Source organism: Nuphar pumila, chromosome 6 (assembly GCF_984573655.1).
Source record: "Nuphar pumila chromosome 6, dmNupPumi1.hap1.1, whole genome shotgun sequence".
Lineage (NCBI taxonomy): Eukaryota > Viridiplantae > Streptophyta > Magnoliopsida > Nymphaeales > Nymphaeaceae > Nuphar > Nuphar pumila.
In genome coordinates this window covers 103419466-103426657 of record NC_143254.1, presented here as the reverse complement: position 1 = coordinate 103426657, position 7192 = coordinate 103419466, and positions in this window count along the sequence as shown.

Sequence of the window (7192 nt, the reverse complement as noted above, 5' to 3'; positions counted from 1 at the left end):
CAGATCCAAACCATGGGAGAAATTAAATCCCAAACACCTATAGAATGATGAAGTCCCTCAAATTATTCCTGAATCTATGTTAGGAAATCCATCAGAAATGAAGATTTTTTTTTATGTGGCTAGCCATAAAACACTGCTTCATGTACAGGTGAGTATGTGTGTTCTTTGTTTCCTCTTTCCCCATAAGAGGAATTGAAACAATTGTTAGTATAACCTGTATCTTTTGGCCCACTATTTTCTTGATCTTGAACTGTTGAAGAAACTGGACATGGTTTGTATATAAGATAGTTTGGGATAGAACAATAAGCCTGCCCGAGATTTTCCTAGGAAGGTTCAGTAAATTTAATATCTGGAATGATGAGAGGAAGGCTCCCAGCTCTAAAATTCACCAAGGTTCAACCTATCATTCTGTCTGCCAGGGGCAAACTCACATTGTTGAATATGCTGAAACTGGGAGTCGCCATCGTGCGTCATATCCAGGAGACACCTCCTATCCTAAAAACCCCGCCTATCTGCCTAATATTCCACTCGCATGTATGTATAACTGATTACTATACAGGTGAATTCTTTTCCTTAGTTTAAAGGGAATCAATGTTACATAATTTGTCTTGAAATCTTGATATTCTGTAATGAAGCTACTTAAGAGGCTTTCCTGCAGTGACTTGCTATGGTTATGGTGCGCTCAGCAGCGTGACATCGACCACTCCTACCATAAATTGCCAGAACAGATTTAGCTTGAATCATGTGATCAGTCAGTTCATAGGATATATGAATCTCGTGGAAGTTGCATTACATACCCGTTGTCATGTTTCCAACTGAAAGCTCGACTATGAATATGCTTAAGGCTACTAAGGATATTCTGATTATCATTCATAATTACTCTATGTTAGTGGAACCAAATACAGTACTAAATGGTCAGTAGTTTCAGTTGTTGTGGATTTAAATTGAATACATTTGTTGAGTTATAAAGCCCTGTGAATCTCTCCTGAATTTAGCAAATGACAACCAACCTTCCTGTAATAGCTGGGTCCAGTGCATTTACAACAGTCGTTGTATTGGGTTGATCATTAGATTGTCAGTTTAACTTTCCTCTGTTTGGGTATCCATACACCCCACAGGTAATGTAACTTGGTCATTTTATTGTCTCCTATTATGGTTGGCTTGACTTAAATTCACCAATTTCTTACCATTTGAATTCACTTTCCCTCTTCCATCTTTTGCATCCGTCAACCACCTACATCTTTCATCATAACCAACATCTATTCACTACCCACTTTTACCTCCAGTCTTCTCACCATGCGTCCGCCAACTACATGATTTTCACAAAGTTCCCACCATCTCCAGCTTATTCACAGTCATCATCTACATTGGATATCGTCATCTTCCACACCTGACCTTCATTGGCTACATTAGCCCCTCATCTAGCATTTTCACAGCACACACTACTTCACTCATATTGCATATCCACTGTCCACTACGAACATCATCTCCACCATCCATCTACAGCAACTCCCTGAGTTGCTGTAGCTTCATATTTGCCACAACAGATCCACCGATGGTTGTGAGCTATCATCCACCCCATAACAAGCATAATTGGCTGTATTCATTAAGTATACTGCCCTTCGACCCACAGCTGCATCATAAACATCTAGTTAGTCTGAATGGTCAATTGACCAGTCTCTCAATCTTAGATCCCATTGGGTTTTGCTCCTGCAATACAACAGATTTCTTCTAAGTAGGGCAGTTTTCATCACCAAATCCAACCAGCTACTGCTGCAATGCAGGCATCACAACCCTACCTCCGCCAGCATCATGCCTATCATATGTATGTATAAATATGTTCATATCTTATGAAAAATTCCTAGTCATCGGAATACACCTACACGCTTTCATGAATCCATCCCCTTATGTATATACATAGCCATGTATATTCTATTAGGCTCTTCGTCTTATAAAGCATTACCTTTCTTTTATATCTGTGTTTTCTACTGCGTATTAACACTTGATTTTTGCAGGAAATATGTAGAAGATATTATTACTCGGGGTTGTACATTTGATTTTATCCATTATAATAGTTAGGTTGGAATAAGAATTTACATTTCTTGCTTTAGGTAGAATGAATGAGCATTATAGAATACCATGAATGGTTTATTCCATGCATTTTTCTTTTATTTCTCAAAATCCCCACAATGGTGAAACACGAATGGCACGTGCACCATTTCGTAAGAGGTAAGTTAATTCTAAGTTGATTTACATCAACGGCCATAGTCGGGGTGTGAACAAAACTTAGAATTCTTATCTTTTACGAAATAACATTGGATCCACACTGGATCCATTTTCAAAATCCATCATATTTTCTCAATTTTTTTTTCTTTTATCAGAATTTAACTTAGGATTAACTCAAAATATATACCAATGGCCATAGTCAGGGTATATTGAGGGTTGATTTCATTTTAAATTCTATAAAAGCACTAAAAATGTATTTTTATTCTTCTTTTGAATTTAAATATAGATTATCATATAATACATTCAATGACCATAGTCAGGGATGTATTATATTTTCAATCTTATTTTAATTCATTTAAAGAATGAAATAGCTTTTCAAAGTCCAATTTCAAACTTGTTCAAATTCATTCATCATATAGGGTAGGATTGCATCATATTTTTCAAAATTCTTTCGAAACCCCAAGTGATTTTGAACATCTTTTCTATTTTAAATTCCAAACCTATCTCAATTTCAAAGTCCAATTTGACTTTGAAATTTCAAAATCATTTCATATTCAAACTTCAAATTTCCAAACTCAATTCAAAGCTCAATTTCAAAGTTCAATTTAACTTTGAAGTTTCTAAATTCATCTTCTGATTCTAAATCCAGTTTTTCTTCAAAGTTTTAAATCAAAGTCTGGCTTTGAATCTCAAACCGAAACCTTCTCAAGTTCAAAATCTGGATCTTCAAAAACCCAGATCATCTTTAAAAGTCCAATTTTTTGGACTTCTCAAAACCCAAATCCAAAATCAAATCCTAGTCTCAACTTGTATCCACATTTCCAAGTATAGAACTCCATTCTACTTTGGATCTCCAAATCCCGGATCCAAAATTCCATTTAGAATTCAAATCCTTATTCTACTATGGATCTCCCATCACAGATCCAAATTCCATCCAGGATCCAGATCCTCATTCCATTTTTGGGTCTCAGACCCAAACTCCAATTCTTAGGATCCAGAACCCAACCCTACATTGGATCTCAGACTTCAGATCCAAATCCATTTTAGGATCCATATCCTCATTCTACCATTGGATCTCAGATTTCAGATCCAAATACCATCTTGGATTCCAGATCTTGTATCCGATCCCATTCAAAATTCCAAAACCAAATTCCACTTTAAAATCTAATTCTCAAAGCCAGATCCATTTTCATTCAAACCAAAGTTCCTATTTCAGATCCTAAATCCAAAAATCAACTCAAAACTCTATTCAGAATCCAGAATTTGGATTTGGATTTCATCTTGAAATTCCAACTGTTCCAAGTCTCATTCCTCAATTCCTTTATATCCCCCACATTTCCTTCTAACTTTAAAAATCTCAAAGTTAGAATTCAATTCCATTCCAAATATTCATCCAAGTTCAAACTTCCAAATTCAAAGTCCATTTATGACTTTGAAATTTTCTTTCTTTCAGTTTTAAGATCATTTCTCTCAGAAGATTCAAATTCATTTTCCTAAGCTCTGATTATTCTAAAAACTTAGAACTTCAAATCTTAAGTTCTAAGTTAGAAAACATTTCTTCACTTTATCTGATTCACTTGGAAATTCTTCAAAATATTTTCAAAAAGAGCATACATCTTTGCATTTGCACAAGTATGATTCATTGTGCATTTTAGACTTAGGATAAATACTTAGATAAATTCTTCGCAAAACAAAAGGCATAAAATTCGACCCTTGGTTCGATTACCCCTGGTAAAGGCGCCAGGAACGGTCGAACCTCGTACCGACGAGCGGATCCCGTCTCCCAGTTTTCCCGCAAAATATTTCAAAAACGGAGGCGAGTTATTTCAAATATTTTTAAAATTAAGGTCAAGTGAAACCCGCAAAAGAGTTCCTCTCTTTCTTTTTCTCTTCTCTCTTTTTCTTTCTGTCTTTTTATCTTTCTCCCTTCAAAAAGGAGGAAAATAAGAGGTTGGAAAGGAAAAGAGAAGGAAGAGAGAGAACATTACGAGAAAAAAAAAATTTGCGATGATCACAGACGTCAAGCTCTTACAAAACATAATTGTCTCATGGAGCTTGTATCATCTACCCTCTTCAAGGTACACCATGGGTCCGGTAACATACATTGTCTTTCAGGTATACCCAGAATCCTGAAAAACCTGTAACATATACCGTCTTTCAGGTATACCTCGAATTCCGTAGTTAGGTTATGTGTGCATATATTAAATTTTTGTTTGTTTTATCGCGGAAGTCATCGCACCTCAAGGAATTTTCAAAATCTCAAACCCATACTCAGGGTGATCAAGTGTATGCACATTACGAAACTAGTGTCCAACTGACACCAACAAAAATTCTCAGAATTATAGCCTAATTTTGAGTTGAGTACTTGTACTTGAACTATTTTAAATATTATTCTTAATTAGGGTGTCTGCATCGTACCCCACTGATCATGCAAACACATGACAAGTCTCAAGTACAACATTTCAGGAGTAGTCATATGGCATTTACAAGGGTTCTACAGAACTGCAAACTCACTTTCAAATGTTTCATAATTCATGACATGCCACATCCATAGAATTTATCAAATCCCAAGCATTGAATAATATGCATTTTTGTAACCAAAACCATAGTCATGACATTCATACATGAAAGATACATAATCTCGTGTTTGATTGACAAGAGTCCATGAGACCCGATCATGCTTGATAGATTTTCAAAGTAAATGCAATGGAACTAACCTTATAATTATTTATATAACATGTTCCGGAAACAAAGCATTCTGTGAAATAATGCATTCTCTTGAAAATAGTAAATGAAACTAACTTTGTGAACATATTTTTACACTTATTATTTCACATAAAATGAGACCCAATGCTATCATCTTTTCACCTTTCTTCATGTCACGGTCAAGATAAGCATTCTTGATATGTATTTAGTTGAATTTGCGCATATTCAACCACCTGCGATCATGAAATTGGTACATAGCAAGATGGTTCACCTTGTCGGTCGTCTGGGTACAAGATGAGAGAAATTGGGGTCGTGTTGACCCCAGCTGGTTGTACCCATTTAGTGTGCAGTTGATGTTACCTCTATTGAATACGGCAGCTCAGGTTTGCCTAGAACAATAGGGCAAAGCAGCCGCTATATTATCCCACAGGTTGAGAATATTAACTGGATAAACTGTAATACCTGAAATTTTTAAAGATTTAATAAAATATTTTATTATAATTTATGATTTTTTAAGTAAGCATGAACCCCATCGAATTTGAGTCGAATCTGAATGAGATTCTAGAATCTCAATCAAAGTGAGATAAGAATCTAAATTATTTGTTCTGAATACTGATCCAAAACCATAGTAACTAGATCCTTTAAGCGGATATGGACATTATCCAAGTAGATATTTTTAACAGATTATGATATTAATTCAAATCCATATTTTAGGGATATATGTTGAGAAATATTTAAATTGTTCACTGACAAAATAGTAATTTCACAACTTAGGGGTATATTTTGGAAAATAATTAAATTGAAAAATGTATTTACTCTTTTGTATTTTTATAAACCAAGGGTATTTTCAAGAAAATAGTTAAATTATACATGGATAAATGGTAATTAACCATTCAGGGGCATATTTTGGTAAATATTTAAAATATTGAAAAACAAAAAGATAATTGCATAACCTAAATGGCAACCTGGTTATATGGAATCAAACCAAGGCTATTTTAGTAAAAATAAATAAATTTTATAGAATTTATAAAATAAATAAATAAAAATAATAACAAAATATTCAAAATCGCCCACCTTTTTCAAAAAAATCACAAAATTTGATGGTTTTTATAGATGGTTTTTCAAAACCAAAACCCAGAAACTAGGAGCCCAAAACGTGGTTTGGGAAAAGGACTCTTCAGAGGTTGACATCCAGGGAGTGTGGGCCCCACTTGGGTGGCTATAAATACCCCCCACCTCCTTACTATCTCATTAAGAAAAATTGCCCCCTCGCCCGCCCCCCTTCTGTTTCCCTCCATTCTAGAGCTTCCCTCTCCTCTTCCCTCTTTCTCTATCTAAAATCCAGCTCTTTCTCTCTTGAATTCTGACCCAAGTCTCCATCAATTTTCTAATCCACTCCACTAGAAGCCCATGCACCCTTCATCTCTATAGCTTGATGGTTTCAGTTTGTTTAGGGGAGACCTCTCCAAAAAAATTTGGCTTTTGGAGCACCGCCAGTATGAGCGTTGTCCAATTCAAAACACAGTAAGCAAATCAGAGCTCTCCTGCAATTTGGTTGTGCATACGTATGCCCATTGCGTAGGTTAATCCTTGAACTATATTCGAGATGCTTCATATGGTACAACCATGACACCAAAAGCCTTAAATGGCCACCCTTCTATGACATGGAGACCCCACTACAATGCATCTGTTCGAGTGCACTTCTAGACACACACGCCTGTGTATTTACACTGACACCTACAACATCAGAGGCCTTAATGGGCCACCCTATTTTGTTTGTAGAACCTCTCACCATTGTGCACCTTTCTTATCAAACTCACCTTCGTTAATCACTTTTTACTATCCGCTCAAGGCACTGGAGGCCTTCCCAACCACCCTCCTTTGCTGATGAATCTACTAATCCATAGGCGCTGCCTAGGCACCTATCACAGTTCACTTATGACATCGGTGGCCTTAGCGGCTTCCCTCCTTTGCCAATGAACTTCTCTACATGTCTACACTATTGCACCTATGCACAACTCCATGTGCCGCAGACCATAACAACCTGCACCTAGTTGTTCGTCCCCTTATTTAAATCAAGTAATATGCTTATGTTACGCCATTAGGCTGCCAAAATTTTCGCTCACCATAAAAAAATTTGATAACATGTAGCGGAAGCACTGTCAAAATTTTCAAAGGCTGTGAAACCACACTAAATAAGTGTTTCCCAAACTCCCACAAACCAAGTATGTACCTGTAGGACTCATCTGGTCCCTTGTAT